This window comes from Tachypleus tridentatus, chromosome 10 (genome assembly GCF_004210375.1).
Source record: "Tachypleus tridentatus isolate NWPU-2018 chromosome 10, ASM421037v1, whole genome shotgun sequence".
Taxonomy (NCBI): domain Eukaryota; kingdom Metazoa; phylum Arthropoda; class Merostomata; order Xiphosura; family Limulidae; genus Tachypleus; species Tachypleus tridentatus.
Genome location: NC_134834.1, coordinates 171,318,337 through 171,341,048, shown reverse-complemented (window position 1 = coordinate 171,341,048; position 22,712 = coordinate 171,318,337). Strand labels below are relative to the sequence as shown.

General features: G+C 32.2%; 1 long non-coding RNA gene across 1 annotated transcript in view; it reads right to left on the bottom strand.

Annotated features, from left to right (window-relative positions):
* LOC143230909 (uncharacterized) overlaps positions 1 to 22,712 on the bottom strand; it is a 182,241-nt gene that overhangs the window by 71,409 nt on the left and 88,120 nt on the right. Inside the window, exon 2 of the long non-coding RNA XR_013016680.1 lies at positions 17,246 to 17,299. This is a non-coding gene — a long non-coding RNA (uncharacterized LOC143230909). The remainder of the gene's footprint in view (positions 1 to 17,245; positions 17,300 to 22,712) is intronic.

Here is a 22,712-nt window from a genome sequence, read left to right as displayed (position 1 = left end):
ACAACTTAAGAGATATTGCTATAACATATAAGCTACCAAAATAATACATAAAACGTTTTAATACTCAATACAGTACATATAAGATTCAAAATAATTCTTCGTTTATATATCTTTCTGAGCTAAGAATTCATAGAGCAGCTTTAAATTAACTATTGTCAAACATCTGTATAAACATCAGATGCTATGTAGCTTTAATATACTCTGGCATTTCACTACTAACTTTTAACTGGTTCTTAGCTAACAAATATTATTGCAGTAAATGCAAAATAGATCCTCAAATAGCGAAGTTCCTAGCATCAGCAACGCATGTTAAACATATCAAAATTTTCCATTTATGTCGAGAATTAGGATATAACAACGACAACTGTTTATGCTATAACAGTTTATTCGCATCCTATTCTGCTTTCGCATCTTGTAATTACAGAGTTTGTGAAATACTGACTTTTTCAGCTTATTTAATTAAATTGTTGTCCAAAACCGGATTGTACAAACAATTCTAATAAAATATATCTTCATTTTCATAAAAACTGTCAAGGGGCTAATTTTTAAAGTTATTTCAGAAGAAAATATGTGTTTCCAAGACATTATTTAGGAAATACTAAAAATTGTTTCACGAATCTTTTATATCTTAAAAATGTGTCTTAAGTTACTATTTAACTTTAAGATAGGTAAACAGCTAGAAATAATCATGGCCGAAAACTGAATAAATAACTGATTTTATTTTAACATAAATGAATCCTATGTATTAAAAATTGATTGCAACCTACATGATTTGCAACTGGAAAAACACACATAAAAATGACCGCTGCTGGAGTATTCATTAAATAACTTGTACTGATTTAATTTATTACTTTTTTATCAATTAATTAAAATAAACTTATTAAAATATAAACAAAGATACGTTACATTTATAAAAACAAAACATTGAGATGAATATAAATGAGGTTGTTTCGCACAAATTCTATTTTATGTAGTTGACTCTTCGACATATATTTAAAAAAAAATCCATGTTTCCGATGTATTATGTTGTTACAATACTTCTAGGTTACTAAAAATAAGGATATTACATTATATACCTTTTTATCTTAGTTACACTATTTCCTAGATAATTTTTAAAACAACTTAAGAAACATATTTTATAAATTATCAAATTTCGTCCTAAGTATTAATGTAGTAAGTAAGAGGTTTTTTTGTGAAACTTGAGCTAGAATTGTAAGAAAACGCACAATACATTCTAACGGTTACTTACACTTTAGACATTTTAAGGCTATTTGTTCCGCTGATTCCTGCAGTTTTCAGTTCATGCAGTGGACAAGACGTCACATAAAAAACACGATATTAAAAACATCCGACATTCTTCATGTGATTTCTATTTTCTTTAATGTAAACTACTCCTAATAGGTTTGAAAAAGAAAATAAAGCAACGTTTTGTCAATATTGTGTCCAATATTTATTTCTTTTAAAACGATAAACAAGCAAATTATTTATCAACATTTTGTTTGTTCTTTCATTAACGATTTATATTCACATTGGAAGTATCTCAATTCACTTTAAATAGATGTTTGAGTTGACTAGAGATATGCAAGAACTTGATTCGCTTTTGTTTTGAAAAAAAGAAGCAAACAGTTAAATAATTTTGTGAAACTTAGTCCTATGCCTCTCATAATATGAAGTTTGGAGGGACAATAATGTAACAAAGACACTGATATAAGATATTCTGTATACTTACTAGGAAATCAAAGCATTTTAGCTCTTTCGCAGTACTATTGTTAAACAACAACAAAAAATATAATACCAAACTTCTATAATGTTAAGATAATAATAATTGAATCGATGTAACACCAATACAAATGTAGTAACAAAACTCTATTGTTAAAGAATCGCTCGAGGCAACACAGTATAGCTTGATTCTCAATTTTCTCCTACTATAGATAAGTTCTTTTTACGATACTAGAAATTAATAAAGTGTATTATATAGGAAAAGTTGAGGTCCACTTATTAATCGCTTGCCCCAGGCTATTCTCACAATAGAGAATTTTCTTCATCTTACAGGCGTGACCTTCGTTTCGTTCTTACTGCGTCTTGTGTATATGGGTTTTGAGATTCTAGTATATATTTTTACCATGCCCATATGGCACTTTTTATTACAGAAACTCCTTTCGAAACAAGTAAGCTCCTTTGTTATGTTGATACACTATGTTGCACACATGCATACAAAACAAAAGAAAAATGTGTGTTTAACAGTATACGAAGGCTTTCTTTCATTACTTTATTTTAGCATCATGAGTTTTTAACTTATCTCTAAATTTGGTAAATACAATGAAATACTTTTCTCCGAATGTTATCGAAAAAAAAACACACACGCACACAAGAAAATAAAATTTTAATTATAACAATAAACGATAGTTGACTTTTTTAACAACAATTTAAGCCAACTTAGTATCATTGTTCAGCATAACAAACAAACAAAATTCACCTATGACTTTAACAGAAGTTGTAGGAATTTCACATGATTGTGTCCCCTGTTGGGACAACGGTAAGTCTTCGGAATTACAACGCTAAAATCAGGAGCTTGATTCCCTTCGGTGGAGACAGCAGATGTGGTTTTACTCTGAGAAACACACATACATACATTCCACATGAATGTATTTAAGGTATTTACAATGTGAGAAAATATATGTAAAAACGGCTGGTATGGATAGAGAAAATTCTATGTAGAGGAGCGAACAACGTTACAACCTTCTTCGATGACCTGTATATATAGAAACTCATTTGTAAACTCTATTTTCAAATATGATTCTGCACTTTAAAACATTCTCGTCATCAGGAATTAAGCTGTAAGAATATTTTTAACTGCAGAATCATATTTGAAAATGGAGTTTAGGGATGATTTTCAATATATACAGGTACGTATGCGTTTACCACTTAAATATATTAAACACTGTTGTTCTAAGCCACATAATAAAAAGTAAGTCACTGATAAAACAGCTTGCTTTAAGTGAGAAACTCTTGTTTTATATTCAGTTTTTCAAAGTGAGAATCAAACAGAGGACGAATGAAGATATATGTACATATATATAGCATGTTTCATCTTTTTTCTCTATTTTATAGATGGAAACGACACAGGTACAAAAAAGTGATCACCATTTGTTTTCATTGCGGTAACTTATGCTTCCATATACCTTTAAAAACATAAGTTTGGATATAATATGCATATTTGTATACATGCGTGTGTGACAAGGGATGTAACTTAAGCGACGTACTTATTTTATCACGCTCATCATTCTACTGAAATCGTACGTCATCTGACTCACTTCCGACAACACTGGGGGGGGGGGAACCGGGAAATTAAGGTGACCATAAGATAAGCGGTCTGTTACTGCTAAGACTCGCTCTTCTAAACAGTCCGTGTTTCCGTTCCATTTCATTCTCAAACGAGACAGCTGTACTGAAAGAAATAGATGAATTGCTGAGGTTTCCCCTCTTCTCTGTGTTGTGTTTTAAGGTTGTTAGCATACAACTATGAACTGTACAAATATATTCCTTAATCACCGGGCTGAAACTGCTTGTTTAATTACTGCGTTCTAATATCACAAAATACATCTTTTCAAACAATGTACGAGTTTTAATCTTACATTGAACCTACATCGTCTGAAGGAGACGATATAAACAAGTACATTATATATAAGTACATATGTAAAGGTATTAAAGATATACAAACAATCTGTCCCTTTAGCATAAGCAGGAAGATGTGTCAGAACAGAGTTGGAAATGTTATTTTACTTATCTCCTGTGCCACAACTTTAAGAATGTCCTAAATTAATGGTAAAAGTTCTAACCCGTGTTTTTAATTAAAGGGAGATTGTTTGTATTAATTGCCGAGGTCATGCTTCATGGTATATTTTTAAAGTATGTTTTACTGTTATTATTGTTACACTTTACATTCTGCTATACACTTTTAGGTTTCCCTTTATTTACAAAGTTTATGAGTCATGCAATATTGTATGTGTGTGTGTATATATATATATACACATACACTCATGCATACCAAAAACGTTCATTTCTGTTTGATTGTATGAAAACGATTATGTTAAGGATTGAAAGGTGTATTTATTTTTTCTTACAATATTTTTCAACCATTCTTTCAATCTTTTGAATGTGTATGAGTCAATCTTTTTAGGTTAAAAAAAACTCGATATCTTAACATATAGCTCGCTATAGATCCTAATACTATAGAAACAACATGGCCACCATCAGCATCATTCAATCCAATACTTGCATTCGATAGATACCTAATATATTCTTATGCAAATCTCAAATCATATTTTCCTGCGCACCGGCACACAGCGGAATAGAGCAAGCCTTTGAGGCCTTTCCCCTCTCCCGCAAATCAGCCAATAGCAAAGCAGATTATCGCGCGTGTAAGTGATGCAAGGGTTGTGAGCTATCAGCAAGCACCAAAGAGTCCGCCTTCTTTCACGCATACCCTAAATTATGCAGTGATTGGTACCGCTAGGACCTAAATACAACTCTATTCCAGCGTGTAACTTGTTAAACTTATAATACACGAATGTGTATGTATATAACTGGTTCGGTCAATTCTTAGTTTCATAAGAGCTTCAATTGTTTGTAAGAATTTTACGACCACTTAAAATAAAATTCAAATTTCAATTAGGAAAAATAAAATAATGTGGTTAATTAAATGTAGTTTCAATGTACGAACAGGAGAGAACCTAATGAAAAAATGAAATTATTTTAGCAAAGACGATCTGAAACAAAGCTTATTGTCTTGACAGATTAGAAAAACATACACATATATATATATATATTGTGTAAAAATCCAAGAAGTATTTTCATACAGTTCTAACAATAATTTCAACGTCAATGACATATAATAGTCCTGTCAAGATTCCTTAATATACAGTGCGTTTATTGTGCACCCATAGGATACATGTGTATATGTGTGTGTTTGTGAATTCTAAGAAATATCATATAACTATATGGTTAATATGTCACCAACTACACATTATTTAATATTTGTTTTCCTTTCCATTCAAGCTGATCAAAACTGTAACACTGTAGCTTCAACACTTAGCTTTAGTTTAGAACATTAAAATATATCAAAATGAAACATTTATTTCTTCGGAACAAAACTGAGTTTTATTATATAGAATATATATATCAAAAGCATCCCTTGGCTACCTGGCAAAGCATGATCAAAATGTATATCAATATTGAATTACGTATCCTTTAAATAAAAAGTAATACCTCATTTGAGATGGTGATGCAACACTTTGTCGATTATTTTGAAAAATATTTAAACAAATAAGAATATTATTTGAAAATACTGATACAGTTTGTTTATTTGTTATATTTTATGCTTGTAGATTTAATGTTTGAAATTAATTAAAACGTTGCAAGTAAGAATTAGTAGTAATGTTGGATGGGGTGTTGTTAATATATATATTTTTTATCAGTATGATGCCGGTTTGCCTTAACAGTACACAAAACTAACTAGAAATGGACTACAAAATTGTGCATGTTCGTCTTGTGAGTTACACATTTGAAGGTAAGTCGACATATAGATTTCATATGCATCTATCCAACTATATTTCCACTCATCTATTTAGCTGTCTATTTATCCCTCCACGCGTCAGCCTAATTATCTATCTGTTCATCCCCAATTTATCTTTTTATCCACTCATGTATCAATGTAACTATCTAATTATTTAGTCTAACTAATTATTAATCTCTCTCTATATATGTATATTAATGTTAAATTGTTTACGTTATTAATGTTATCATTTTTTTCTTGTAAAGGCACTTTATCCAGTGTAACTTTTGTATATAAAAATATTTCGTGATAATCACGTTATCGTGTTTATTATTTTGAAATTACAATCATCTTCATTCTTTAATATACAACACTAGTGTGCTATAAACAAAAACCAACATACGTCCAGTTTTATTTTAACGCTAATATTTATCCTTGATTTGCCGTTACACGATCCTAGCTTTATTTTATGAAAGCTATTTTGCACGTGCTATTAGCGGTGGTGTTTTTTTTTCTTAGATAATTATTATGTTTAACGTAACGACTTCCTACTTTCTTCAGAACCAGCTTAATCACTACAACCTTATGGATGGTTCTGAAGAAAGTAGGAAGACGTTACGTTAAACACATAATAATTATCTAATCTGTATACAAATGTTTGTGTGTGTATGTTTTCTTATAGCAAAGCCAGATCGGGCTATCTGCTGATCCCACCGTGCAAATGTTACTTAAATCAGTTCTTCGAAAGCAGTTAGTTACAACTCTTCGAAACTTGTTGATTTGTTCCCGACTTCGATCACTCACCATTACTTTCTTACGATTTCACATTCGTTCGGTTTACCCGCAGCACATTCATACTGAAGCTTTGCAATTAACTGACATAAGCTTACATGTATACTAAAATTTCTACTTACGTGCAAAATCCCATCCTATTGAAAAGCCCATATATTATATAGTTCACTTGTCCTCAAGAGGGCTGTTTTCTTGTTGCAAGGAAGCGTGCAGAAACAGAGATTTTATTTGTTATCCGTTGTTCATGCTTGGATTAGTGAATAGACAGATAAAAAAGAAAGACAGTAAACTAGTTATCTATGTAAATAGAGGGCAGCGGGTAATTAAGGAAACCATAAATAAACAGAATGTTTCTGTAACAAGCTTGAATGCATGTTATTTTTGCTATCTTTGAGTGAAGTAGCGCAGGTATAATTCTCAATAGATTGGTTGTAACTTTATTTCGCCTCCTTTCGAGTTTATAATGTTTGTATGCGTATCAGTTTATATTTTATAGAATTTTTATATCTTTAAAACTGAAAGAAAGTGCACGCACATTACTTATACACAAACATAATACATTTTTTTAGTACAACCATGAATATAAATTGGATATAAGATTGTTTGTATTTGCTGTTTTTTTAACAGACAGTGTAACACGTTCTCTTACAATTCGTGCCGTTAGATGATTCCAGAAAACTGTACGATATATTTCTAAAAAACGTTTTATCAAAACAACCTCAATAGTTAGTTAAAAATGGACCAATGAAGATGTGAAACTAAAGTCAAGTAAACTCCTAAGACTATTGCCCCCCGGTTGCTCAGCGGGTATGTCTGTAGAGTTACAACGCTAAAAACCGGGTTTCGATACCCGTGGTGGGCAGAGCACAGATAGCCCATTGTGTAGTTTTGTGCTTAATTCAAAGCAACAACAACGACATTCTAAGACTGTTAATATTTTGTTGTTATGAAACACAAACCTACAAAGGGACTCTATGTGCTGGACCCACTCAGAGTATGGAAACTAGAGTTCTAGCGTTACAAGCTTTTTATACTTACCACTGAAAGAGTGGTGTCTGGAGTGACAGTTTCTAAGACACTGAAAATGGATGGAAATACGTTTAAATTTGAATGATTTCCTGGTACATAATAGAGTAAGCTGGAACCATTATTGTGTATCATTGAGGGTGATTTCTAGTGCATATCACTTTCAGATGATAAAACGTATACTTAGAGTTGGTTAGATATGAAGGCTGATAGTGGCCATATTCAGTAAGAATGAAATGCAAAAAAAAATTATTAAATATATATCTAAATATCAAGGCGATCAGACTTTAGTGGCGAACAATAAACGTCAAGAAATCCATAAATCTTAATGTTTAAAACCTATAGTGCTAAATTTTTTTCTCTTTTTTTGACACTTCCAATATCGAACTCAAAAAGTAACATAAAACATGAAATTTATAGTTGAAATAAAAAATGTGTGTATGCTGGTCAGATTTTTTCTTATAACAGAAACAAAGGAATATGTTGGTATAATCAAATCTTACCTTGTTTGCATGCAAGTCAAAATATACCAAAAGTCAAGGTTTGACAAAGTACTTACATTTGTTGAAAACGACTCAGATAAAATCATAAGTAAATTAGATAGACAAATGTACCTAATTCTGTGTTAGTATGCTATATATATATATACACACATTATATGTACCTATCTCGAAGTGTTTTATATAACCATTTTACTTGCAGGAACGTGTTGCAAAATGCTGCAGTTAGAAACTTTACATACTGAATTCATAAAGCCTTGTCCAGTTTAAATTATGACCATTAACTTAATATTTATAGTGAGTAAAGAAAATATTCACCAATATACCTCTTCCGCCTTAAGGTGAAAAAAAAACAAACCTGGTATGGTGTATTTGTTACGGCATTCAACTTCCAATCTGAGGGTCACGGATTCGAATCTTCTTCACCAAACTTGTTCACCCTCTCAAGTGTATGAGCGATAAATATGACTGTCAATCCGGCTAAAAAGAGCAATACAACAGTTCGCATGGGCGATTTTGACTAACTGTCTTTCCTCTAGTCTGTCAGTGCTTAATTAGGGACGGCTAGCGCTAATGGCTCTCGTATAGCTTTGAGCGAAATTCAAAATACACCAAACTAGAAACAAATAATACCTGAAAGTCACAATTTGCTGCAAAAGGTTTTCTAATTATTGAGACAAAATTTCTAAAATATCAATGTTTTTATACCTTAAATATTCTAGAAACCAAGGAGCATTTGAAACGTTCAAATATATAAATAGGGTATCTTTTATAAAATGCGATATGAGAGCTGTAGGAAATCATCTCTAATGAAAGGGTTATTTATCCATTTTAGTTTAAAAGTTATTTCAATTAACATCTTTAGCTATATTTTTTCATAATGCCTAAGTGAAGTGAAAACTTTCATTTATGTTTCGCGCCTTTCTTTTAATAAGTTTTTCACGATCTTACTCTAAAATTGCCGTCGACTTACCTGACATAGCGTGACTGATCTAAGTGAATCAGTTGACTGTCTTACATTTGATAACGTAGAAAATGGGGAATTATTATAACCGAAAAATAAATGAGCTTAATTTACCAAATTGTAAAAGTAAGTCATTAACTTCTGTCAACGTTGAAGATCAAATATGAATGTATTATTATTATTTTAGAAACTTGTTTCCTTTATTTAGGATAATGAAAAACTTAAGAGTTAACCAACTTAAATATGAAATGTATAAAAATCACATAGGTAGGTATTTTGCGTTAACGTATATAAAATGACCACGTTCACTCTACCGGGCGACTGATTACCAGTCAAATCCAGGTTCTTCAATTTTTTTCTCCAAATCGAAATTCGATTAGTCTAGGATATCGATTCAATCATTCTTCATATTTCACTTTACTTTTTAGAACTTCTCCTCGAGTTTTTGAATTCCTTGAAACTGAAAATCTCTCTCGATCAAAAACAGCTGACAATCGAGACATGGCCCATTTTAAGATTTAGACATCTGTCTCTGACCGTCCACTTGGAGACAAGGTATTCTAGCTCTTTTAACAGAAAATAAATTAGCTAAATATTATTAAAGAGTTGTAAGTCTAATTCGTAATTTTGTATAACAGCATCTCATTTTTCGAAATAATTAAAGAACTGTGTGGTACCACCGCTTTTCGTGTTATTAGACTCTTTTGAGAGCTTACTGTAAAGAACAGTCACGAAAATACAAACACTAACAACAAAATATAATTATTTAATAATATCTTAGTAAGTCGAAAATAAAAACTTCCTACGCCAGTAATGATTCCACATTTGCTATGATCAGTAGAAACACTGTACAAATTGACCGCTGTAATTAGTTCTTTAACATTACTAATTCTGTTAAGTTTCACCCTTATGCGGCTCTGTTAAAATCAACCTTAGGTTGTTGTATCTCATTCTTACACAACCATTTCCCCTGTGATATATGTGTATTAATGAACTAAACATTATCATTTGCTTAGCTTTGCTAAAAACATATCCAGGATTTCAGTTGTGATATGGAGGTAATCCAGCGTTTCGTTGCTTGTGGCATCAATAAACACTATAACTGTTTTTCATCTCATCATTGCACAATTATCTTTATATTCTCAAGAATGTTCAGTGGACTACAAACAAGCTAGAAAATAAAAGCAAATAAACAACGAATATATATATACGTTTTCAAGTTTTAGAGAAACAGAGAATACTGGCAAGAGCTAATGTTATACAGCAAACATGGATTATTTTTTCTTGTAATAGTAACATAAAGCTTTATTGAATACTTAGCTAATGGCGATTGTAATGGACAAAGATCACCCTGGGGAAGCTACCTTGTTGATCAGGATATTAGCTACAACAGGCAAGTATCAATGTTTCCATATCTTGTGCATCAGTATCTGAATCCACGTTTTTTCTGCACATAACATTGGAATCATGTAAATTCTCAATACCTAGCGCAAACAAGAAAATGATGCTTCACATAATCGGATTACATTATTTTTCCGTGAAGCTCAGGCTAAAAAACAAACAAAAAGAAAACTCTACATATATTTAAGGTCTACTATGCCTTACGGATGTGTTTTTGCTTCCAAGTAGACTTAATCTACTTTGCACTGAGCTTTTACTTTATGAATTTCATGAAAGCAAGATTAAATATTTCTCTCTAAAATAAGTTCACGTTTCGGTAGATATACGTTTAATAGATGTTACTTCTATGTTCAATAATTTGTTATCACTGAATAACATATATATAAATTTTGGTTAAGAAGTTAGCATATAGGATCACATAAGCAGTTGTAACAGTTTTCAAACGAGACCCAAAACTGGAGAGCTTTCGAACGCTTCACTATTCTCCTTTATTTTCCTGAACTATTGAAAAGCGCTTGAGTGAATAGCTACGTAGTAACTAATGATATTTTTAAGTTTTGCGCTAATATTCCTTAACTTTTAGTTTGAAATTTTGAATTTATCACTGAAATACTTATATTCATATGTGTATTAAGATTAAAAACAGAGGAAATGTTTATCTTCCATTTTTTCATCTTTGTTTATATTGCGATTTTTTTCTTAGAATTTCACCAATCGTAGTTAGGTGTTCCTCTTTCTGTACAATTAACATCATTACAAAACTCATAAAAACTGTAGCTGAAAGTTTAGCTGATATCTTATGAAATGAACGAAGTAATCATGAAATGGAAAGTCAGGTTTCTTTGTCTTCTTATACAAATGTATGTAATTTGAGTTTTAAACCTTAACTACCATTTATTTATTTTTATAGTACGAAACCCTTTAGGACCTGACCTCCTTAACGCGTTTTCTCTATAAATTTCCAATAGACAAAATAAAGAAAATTTTTAATGCAGAAGGGTGAGCATACGATCATTTAAATTTATTTCTTAGAAAGATCACTGTAGATCTCCATCCGTCCCTTTGTGGGACATCAGTAAATCTAAGGATTTACTAGGTTAAAATCCAGGGTTAGATTCCCCGCGATCGACAAAGTCGATAACTCCCTGAGGCTTTGGTCTAAAACAAACAAACAAAGATCCATATATTCACGAGCTGTACAGGGAAAAGAAAGATTAAGATATAAAAAAATGTTTTTCTATTAATATTGATGCACAAAAGTAAATTCGTGAAACATTTTTTATTAATGTTATTTTAAATTATAATGTTTTGAACAGTTATGGTAGTGATTCATAAGTCAAAGTGATCGGGTTTATTATAGAGTTATATATCAAAATCGTCACACTTGTGTTATAACATTCAGTACAAATATTCTACATGGTTCATGCATAATAATGATTTAGTCCATATTCATGTTTTGTAATAATAATTTAATTCATATTCATGTTTTGTAATAATAATTTAATTCATATTCATGTTTTGCTGAAAACGTGGTCTTCACTTCACATGGTGTCATCAGAAACTAACTTCAAGTGTGTAAGTATTCATTCCCCATACTCACAATATATTCTAAGTCCGCTTCATGTGTAAATAATTGTTTTGAACACATTCCACACACAATAACACTTAAGTCCTCTTCAAGTGTATTTAATTGTCATTAATACATGCCACATTCTGAACACGTGCTGCACACAAATAAATGTATGAATGCATGTCACTTGTAATAACACTCAGATCCTCTTCAGATGCAAATAACCGCTATGAATGTCTGTCATATAAAATACATTTCAAATCATCTTCATATCTAAATAGTTCTTTTTTACAAATTCCACACACAATAAGACTCAAGTTCTTTTCATGTGTAAATAATTGTTATGAACACATGCCATGCACAATAATACTCAATTCCTACTTTGGTTTAAATAATTCTTTTAAACACAACTTACGACATATGCTCACACTATAGCTTAAATTGTATTCAGTTGTAAGTAATGTTTCTCAGCTTTTGTTGTTGTTTGTTGTTTAATCACAAAGCTACACAAAGGGCTATTTGTGTTCTGCCTACGACCAGTATCAAAACTGAGTTTCTAGCAATATAATCCTGCAGACATACCGCTGTGCCACTCGGGGGCAAAGTTTCTCAAAACTGCTCCACAAAATATATCTGAAATGTAGTTCATGTGCGTAAAACTACTCTAAAAATCATCTAAACATTATTCAGTACTGCTCAGGCGCAGACAATTCTTCTGTGTATTTTGGGTACATTACAAATATAAACGTAAAAGAGATTTTACTCAAGTGTTGATATTTATTTATTCATATAAAATACATATCAAGCTTGTTATATTGTGTATTGTTTCTTTCAATGACAAAGTTTACTTTACATCAAATAGTTTTTTTCTTGTTTATTTGTATTTACATTCCATCTAAATCTGCCATGGTAAATATATTATACAAAGTAAAACAGCGTTTTATTTAAATCTGGATGATACATAAAAATTTATAGTTTTGTCTTAACTCTCTTAGTTTTTAGATAAAAACTCTCTATGCACTAGCCATCTTATTTGAAGACTTTATTGTAAGCAAAAAAGAAAAGTCCCTTTCTTCGTTCCAAATGATTAACGTTAACTCCTGTTAGACATCTTCTCTATTCTCTACTGCATGCACTGTTATTTCCACCCAGGGAGTGTTATATGTAGACATTAAATGGATACGTGAACCATGTGGCCAGCACCTTTCATATCAGAAGATTCACTCGAGTTCACTTTACATCTTCCAAGACCGTACTTCTTCTCTCGGATGACGGCCCCGTCTGGAAGCTGTCGCTGGGGTCTTCGCCTGTGTCCGTACTGAAGACCTATACGAAAAGACGTGTCATTAGATCCCCGGAGGCGCCACTTTTTCCAGTCATTTATGCTGTACGAAAAAGATCTTTGCCTGTCAAAGTTAGTCAGCTGTAACAATGATGCGCTGTCCTGCAATGTGAGAAGTTTGAAAAAAAGGACTTTCAGCAGATATAATTTTTCCTTCTAAATGTAGATATTCTGTCAAGCTATCATCCAGGAGACCTCATTGATAAGGGACCAGTGGGTTATCTACTGCTTTATTCAGGATCTGCCTCCTTGAAGAAAGTTATTCTGGTTCACTAGCAGATCTAAGGCTTAGCTCTTTTTTGTTTGTTTTTTTGTTCATTTTCTCCAGCATCACTTATAAAACTTCACGATATATATTTTTTTCGTCCACTAAGAAAGTATGTATCATATATGGAAAACGACTGATAGCAGAGTTTCACGGTGTGGAAAATACGAGCTAATTCGTCTGCATTTATGTTGAACACGAAGAGACAGAAATTACTGTATAAAAGTAGTTTCAACATTAATTAAATTGTTATATTTTTTACAGTAACAGCAAGCATGAACAATTTTCTTGCTTTCATTAAATTGTTTCGTGGTTTTGTTTTCCTCGAAACTTTTAAGTCATAGTTTAAAATGGTTTTCCTAAAGACAACGTAAAGACACTTGTCTTTAAATGAAATATTCTCACACTAACTCACAAACGTGTTCCACGAAGATTGTGTATAGGATTACTGTCTTGTCTACCCTTACTCTGAAAAAAAGCATTTACTAATTACCTTATGCGCACTTTCCCTGAAGATAAACCATTTGTTCAACACATATTTTTTCTGTGGACAGTGTACACACAGATTGTCTTGTCTACTCTACGTTTGATAATCTGGTTAGCACCATAAAATTCATTGTATATGTTTGGTTTGTTTTGAATTTGCGCAAAGCTACACAAGGGCTACTCTTTACCAACGAATAGTAGGATTGACCGTCACATTATAACGCCCCTACAGCTGAAAAGGCAAGCATGTGTGGTGTAACGGGGATTCGAATCATTGTTTATGAACATTGAAGATATATATATATATATATATCGCCCAGACAATTACCGTGTCTGTCGAATCCCAGCCAGTCTGATGAGCCCTGGTATTAGGCGAAAAGCTTCGTTGGCATCAAATATTGAGAGATGTAGTGTTTATGACATGTAGTAACATATTCTCATTTTCTTTAACGCGTAGATTTTTGTAATGAAGCACTTCTATACTGTAATATATCAAATTACCCTGAAGGTAAGAACTCGCTCGCTGCTTACTCCAATCATACAACTTACTCGTTTTCTGTATACAGTTTCTGTAAAGATAAATATTTTTGTGTTATCTTATAAACATTGGCCTTAGCAACAGTACGTGTATTTAACGTCTTACCTCTACTTACCTGCTTGTGTTTTATGGTAAAGCCACGTCGATCTATCTGTTATGTTTACTGAGGGAAATCGCATCCCTGATTTTAGCGTTATAAATCAGCATAATTATTATGAAACAAAGTATACGCCCAGTCTCTTGATTATAAAATATATTTATTTTTTGCACCTTTCTTTACAAAGGTATGTACTTACTTACTGCCTTTAATACTCTTTCCCTGAAGACTGTGTACCTATTTACTATTGATCTAAGAATATCCTAGTGTGTTTTTTGTGTGAGTGTGTGCAAGTAACACAAAGGTCACACTATTAACTTACGTATGTTTGTCTTTAGTGCTATTCGCAATTTTTATCTGGGCATTAATGATTTGTACAGGATAACACCAGACACCTAATTATCCTTTCATCTTTTCGTTGGCTCATATTTGTTTTTAGGGCTAGAAACTGGTTTGAGATTTACACTGATGTTGAATATACGGTATATTAATAGCTGTTATGACCAGTCAGTCATCTTGATGTGACTAAAAAAAATGAGTCATTCCGCAAAGTTTTAAGTCGTTTTTACCAAACAAACAAAAAAAAAGTTTGGCACTATTTTCGAAATAAAAATTGTTGGACAAAACCCGTGACCTGAAACGAGGCCATAAATTGCTGGACAAAAGCCGTGACCTGAAACGAGACCATAAATTGCTGGACAAAACCCGTGACCTAAAACGAGGCCATAAATTGCTGGACAAAACCCGTGACCTGAAACGAGGCCATAAATTGCTGGACAAAACCCGTGACCTGAAACGAGGCCATAAATTGCTGGACAAAACCCGTGACCTGAAGCGAGGCCATAACAGCCAAGATAGAGAAGTTAACTTGTAAAGTAAAACGATGTAACAATGAAACATGCTTGAAATGTCCAAGATGTGGTTGTAGATAAGATGGTTTAGGTGTAGCAATTACAGTAAACCATGTGACCAGGTCACATGAGGGAAGAACTTATTCAAAGATATCTTAACTAATATGACAAACCAGCTGAATTCGAAATTACTCAACTGATTACTGCATTGACAACGAAACATAACAAAACGGACACGATAGTAATGTTATCTTCAAAGAATCATATACATAAGAAATCATTAGTTTTAATATTCAGTGTAACTAATGGCACAATACAACCCTAAGACGAAGTGTTGAATTTGAATCAGATGCACGATGCATCACAAGATGATTTACTTGGCGATTTTCAAATTTAAAAATGTCATTTTTGCAATAAGGAGTAAATATAAGAAGAATAGTACAATACCCAGTATGTTACCATTTAGTATAAACCATGTAAATTATATCATTCCATATTTTCATTAATATTTGTTATCATAATTTTTTTTAGAAGGTATATTGAGTTTTTCCATTCATCGAGATCTATCGAAATAACCCGAAATCATCTGTTTCTAGAATGGTCCATCTATTGATTATCCTAAGTTCAGTACGAAAATGTGCTCGGTTGGCTAGTGTGGTAGGTGTTAAAATGATCTTCAATTTAATTATTAGCTATTAACGTGGCAACCACAAGTGATATGTAATCAAAGTAGAATGAACTATATTGGAACTACATTTTGACATTATTATGTATATAATGTAAATCCATCGAAAATTACTAGTTTTCAGAAAGGGTGTTCCGATGCAAAATATTCATACACTTGTATTTTCAATATGTATACGGATCAAGACCTAAGAATTTTCAAGAAGGAATTTCTCTTCTACTTAATGAAAACAAAGGCATATGGATCAACTTCGGGCACCAAGACATCAAAAAATAAATTGCAACAAGGCATAACTCAATCATGTTAAGCAATGTACGGTGTCTTTTAAGAAAGTCTACGAATTCAAACGGCGGTAGCAATAGCCACTCATGTGTAGATAATTTGTATTACCGACATATTTGTTCAGTCGTCACACACCTCAAACAGCTGAGAACGAAACAGATATTCGTACAGCTCAATCCTAAGACAGCGACTATGGATTTCTATGTGATTGTAATGTTGAAAGAGGCGCCAAAAAAACCGCTGTCCTTATAAGATAGATGAATTATGGAAAGTAACAGAGAAGAGAAATGTATTTTCGACATGACAACTTTATAACAAAGCCTTTTACAATGAAAACTGCATTACAAGGCTATTGTAATAATGCACAATTGTCAGATAGAGTATAGCCAGACTTATAGACATGGACTCTGCAGACGTAGTGAGGCTCCAAAATATATTTAATATAACATATTCAACTCGCTGTATATATTTTATAACAAATGTTGAGCTCTAAGATCCGATATTAATATACATTTTCGACAAAAATGTGTTGTATTTCGAAAGTCAGTTAACAGAAACATTACGAAACATGTTTATATAAATATTAACCATTGTTAAAAAGTAAAGTCAGTTGGTTGCTTCAGTTAGAAATAAGTAGAGAAAAGAACATTACAGTTGTTTTATAATCCAAGTCACAATAAATATGGAAGCCTTCAATTAATATTCGTATTTGTTGATGAGTTGGTAAGTTATAAATCGTATATTTAATTTTTAAAGTGAATATATGCAAACATCTCCCTTTGTTTGGGTGTTTGTCATCTTGCTCTATTTCTTTAAAATATAAATATTTAAAGCTTAAATTAAATAGTTTTTTATTTTAAAATGAATAATAGATATAAAACGCGGCACTTACAAGAATGTTCTACTGAAATCTATCTAACCAGTGGTTCCTTCAGTACTTCAGATCCTGTAAAAGAAAACAGTTTATGCAGTACATTTAGTTTCTCTAAACCATGAACAGAAACTTTAAATTCTATGGCAAAAAAGGTAAGATTTCTCTGTTCATAAATAACAGGACCATGTTTTGTTTTGTTTTCAAAACGAAGACGTAAGGTTCGTTTCTAATTAAGCACAAATCTACACGACGGGTTATCCGTACTCTGCTCACCAAGGGTATCAAAACCCAGTATCTAGGGTTGTAAGTCCGCAGACATACCGCTGTGCTCCTGGGGAAAGGTGAAGACATAAGAATTTTTTCCTTGTGCTTTACAGGATCACGCATATCTTCCATGCATGCCGTGTTCAACATTCCACCAAGAACCTTAAGCATTTCCTGTTCAAAAATAATGACCTTACTCTTTGTCGTCCTGTTTATGAAAGACAACATCATTCTTGTTTTATTTTATTTCTTAATGTGTAAGCAAATATATAGACTCATAATAATACACAAACTGTATTTATTGACTTTGTTATTGAATTTATTTGAACCCAAAAATATTCAAGATTCACCTAGTGGTTAGCGTGTGGGGCTGCAGATTCAATGATCCATGGTTCAACATGTGATGCCCCTGGACAAGATCTGCACTCTCAGCGTCGTTATGTTATACGTAAGTAGGAGTCAATTTCTGACACACTTTATACAACAAGACAAACTCTTTATGTCAGTAGGTGTTGCAGACTGGCTGCCTTTGTTTCTTCGTAAGTATGAATAAGGCTACACAATGGGCTATTTATACTGTGACCACCATGAGTATCCAAACAGAGTTTCGCAAGGTTAAAAGTTCGCACCATAATACTGTATTTCTTCAAGTCAGCAGCTCAAAACTAGTGATGACTATATACCTGAACACTAAGGGTTTTTGATATAGCCATTTAGTCCACGTGCACGAGATACCGATCAGTTTCAAAATTATAATCTTAATTTAAATAACAAAATTACGATAGTTGAAATTACATTTATTCGATTTTTGTTCATAATATTGTAGTTAAGCATATCCGTTAAGCAAAAAACAAGTCACTTGATCCATAAAGCTATGTATTTAGGTATTTTAAGTGTTGTAACAAAAACATTGGGACAAGTTAAGTACTTTTAACATTGTACCATGCTAGTTAAGAAACAACTTAAATATTAAGGTGTTTAAAATGATCCAATAAATCAGGAGGGTCAGCAAACTAGGTATTTTAAACGTTACAAAAAGTCGGTATACAGTTTTAATAAGTTAGAAAGCATATTAATTCATTGCAATGCACGATTTGTAAAAGTATTTTATAACGTTTTTATCATTCAAAAACATTAGAAAATTTAATTATTTATAATAATAAAATTCATAACGATAATGAACAATCATCCACTGTCATTTTAATTCATAATAATAATTAACATCATCCTCTGTAACTGTCATTCATACCAATAATGAATAATCATTTCTTAGTTTAAAAGACAAAAGCTGAAGATTGATTATGAAAGTACAACAAAAGTTAATAAATAGGTAAATATTAAAGATATTATTCAAATTTCATTTAGGAAATTAACTTGATATGTTTGATTAAACTAAGTACGAGTTATTAGACACTTTCCAATACTTGTAATCCATTGGTTCTGGTGTTAAAATCCAAGATAAACCGGTATTATTTTATGACTGTGAATTTGGTTTCGTTTTAAAAAGAAATGGAGAGACAGAAGAACTGAAATCCTCTTCAACTCTGATGGACTATACGCCTACAGCTTAGAGGCTAGTAGTGAACTGCCTACATGATCAGGCCCTTCCCAAACCTCGTCAAAACACTATCACGTGCTCTTACTGTTTTTCTTTCCAAGACGTTGAGATCAGCCATGGAATCGACTGTCCCACTATAGCTAAAGCTCGTGAATACGAATGAGCAGAATTGCAAAATAACCTCAATCAGGTGTGTTAAAGAGCAGAGCGCTCACATGTAAAGGAAAAAAAGGAAAGAAAAGAAAAATGACTATGCGTAAAGTTTAAAAAAGAAGAGGGCCATCTCCCTAAAATGGAAATTAGATCAAAAACTCGGCTGTAACTTTCTTGACAATACCTTGCAGAATACGAAAATGGTGTTTTTGCATTTTTTCTTCTTGGTACAAGATACGTTGAATTACTAAGAGATGTCTTTTCTCCTGCGGAAAACAAAGGTGCAAACTAACCGTACAGTTTCTTAGAAACACATTCAACCATTGCAACAAAGATTCGTTAAGCTTGTCAAGTTTTCATGCATTCAAATAAAACTGAAGTGAACTGAATGCATGATTGAAGAAAAAAATGTGAATCGTTTGAACATATCTGAGTGTAAATTCAGCAATAAATCAAATTACCTTAAGATAAAGCATCACGTTATTGATGCTTACATGTAGGTGAATTCTTAATCCAATCACATTTTTAACTTACTGGATATATTCCCAAGTCTAGGAAATCAAAGTATCATTATATGAAGTTATTTAGAAATCACCATTTCTCGGTAATATAATTTAATGTTTGATGGAAAACACTCCCCAATTTGTTGAAAGCTTAAAATCTTTAACTGGCAATTAATCTGTGTATTAAAGTAATTAAATGTTTTAATCTAAGCATATTTTCAATGTTAAGAAAAGCATTATTTTTTAAAAAATTATGAAACAAATACATTGTTGTACTATTTATCTCTTTTGGTTAGTTTCTGATATAATTAAAACATGCTAATAGCTAAATCTTAAATATTGGTACTCTTGTTTTAGTACAAACAGATTAAAATACAACTTGTCCGTAATACTGATTCATATAATGAAAAAAATAACGTTATTTTATATGATTTATTTAACCAAATGGGCGAAACAAATAATAATATAATGCAAATGAAAATTACTGTTTCTATCATCTTTATGATAAAAACAATAGAACAATGATTATTTAGACTCTAAACTGCAGTAAGATTGCTTTTCTTGTGTTATATGTGTTTACTGGTATCTTATATTAATGTGAGTACACGTGACAGTAGATATAAAGGCGAAAGAACTGAAGCCACTATTGTCCTTGTTCATCAAACTGTGCCAATATTCTTATCGCCACTAACACAGGCACAGACTACTTCCCATAATCCTACGCAGTCTGCCTATGTTAATGGTCTGTCATAGTGTGCACCGATCCTTAAAAAGCAAATAAACTCAGCTCTTCCATAATCTACTCTCTTGCGACGTGACCATTTAGCCTGACTTCCCTGGATACACTAAGTCAATCTGCTTACGAGACAACAGCCCCTAGTCCCTGTCGGACTGGTACAGGTTTGGATTCAAGTTCCAAGTCACAATATATATATATATATATACCGATAAATCGATAAAGATCCTTGCTATACGGTTGTTGAGCTGAAAATGAAGTCTGGACCATTGAACCTTGTTTGATTTCTAGTTGAGTTTAAGTGAAGCCGTCTTCGTTAAATGTTATCTGTGGTCTCCTCGTTAGATGAAAGGTCACGTAGTAAAGTCGTGAGGCCTCTCATAGCTTTTAAAGGACCTCAGAAGAATGCAGAGAATTTTAAGTTACTTAAAAAACAAAATCAGATGGAAGCTTAAGAAGTAATTTAAGAAACGCTACATTTATTTATTGGAAATAAAAACCATAATTGTTTTAGTGACCTGGAGAAGGTTATGTTAATGTTAATGCTATGAAATGTGGAATGATCTGGCAAATAAACTGTTACTGTACAAAACAAACAAAAGAGGAACTAGATTAATGGTTGCTTACGAAAATGTAACAATACTATAATACAATGCAAAAAAAATGGAGCAACTACAGTTCGACAGTATTTTGGTTACTGTCTGTCCCACTTTTAAAATAATTTAAAACAATATAATCATCTTGAAGCCAACCACTTTAATACGTATATATGTTTTCATATGTTTCTACAAAAGGAAGATACGTTATTCGAATGATTAACCTTTAACAATGTAGATAGATAAATATATAGCATAAAGTTTGTGGAAGACAGTGGGTGAGAATACTTTATAAACACTTAATGAACGAACAGATATTTGCATATGTAGTAATTTGCACGCGATTCTTAATGGAGAGTAGTGTACAATCATAGAAATAAACAATATATTAAACGGTCCAGCCATTTTTCGAAACAAATACAAGCAGCTTTGTTACATAAATGTAATTTTAATATGATTTATGTATATAGTTCTTTGCTGTCCAACTTCGACCTCATTTTTTTCTATCATTAGTTGCCAGTCTCGTTAAAAGAGACTTCAGTATGCTTGTTACATAAGGTAACAAATTGAGAAAACGTAGAGTTCTATTGTACAATATGACAGGTTGGAAGCTTGTTAGCTTAAGACAAGCAATTGTTATTTTCTATAGAAACCTCTCGTTATCAAACGTCTTTAAACTCTGCATCATCAGAGGTTACTCTAAACATGAAAAGGAAATCCAGCTATGAGTTTTAATGAGGTAAAAATAAAATAAAAAAGGAAACAGGAACGGCAAGATGACACGAAATTCGTTTTACTTCTAAAGTGTTTTATTAACAACTACCGGCTTACTTATGAAAATAACGCAAAAAGTATTTTAAAGGTTCATGTAGTGATGCTAATCGTAAACGTACAAGTATCTTGACTGTATGTCTTGGTGGTTTTCCCTAAATTTATGTTACTTACAGACACGCCTCTTATGAGAACTTCACGCGTTCACGTGGTTTGTAAAATTTCCTTTCTAATATATCTGATAAATTCTTGTGTAATTTATATATTATTACAACAATATCATTTAAATACCTCTACCATAAAAGTAAATATATCTTGACTTATTTCGTTAACAATAGATTCTTGGATATATTACACATCTTAATGACACAAGTATAACTTCTTGTTGCTTCCGTGTTTGGCTAACAGGACAACACATTTTACACACTATTTTTCCCTAATGAAACCGAATTTAAAACAAAGGAGAGAAGAACTGGGCGTGATGTGCTGGTTCAGAGTGTAAACAAAATGATTCATTTTCTGCGTTCTATTGCGGTAAAAACGCGCACGGCACCTTGGAGTCATGGATGTGCCAGAAGAGTCAAATAATTCACTATCTGTGTTGACAAATATATCTTAACAGTTCATGGTGAGTGGCGTTGACTAGCTAGCTGCTCTCCCTCTTGTCTGTTAGTTCAAAGTTAAGAACGACTGTGCATAGATAGCTTTTGTGTGGCATCTTGGGAGAAAATATAAATAAATAAACAATACAACACAAGTACAATATGGGCTTTCGCAGTACAAGGCGTCATACCAGCATGCATGTAGGTGCAGAATAACCATATTAGCCAGAACCAAACGGTCGCCAACGGATCCTCCAGTTCTATTTGCTTAAGTGAAGAATAGAGAGAAAACACCGAATTTT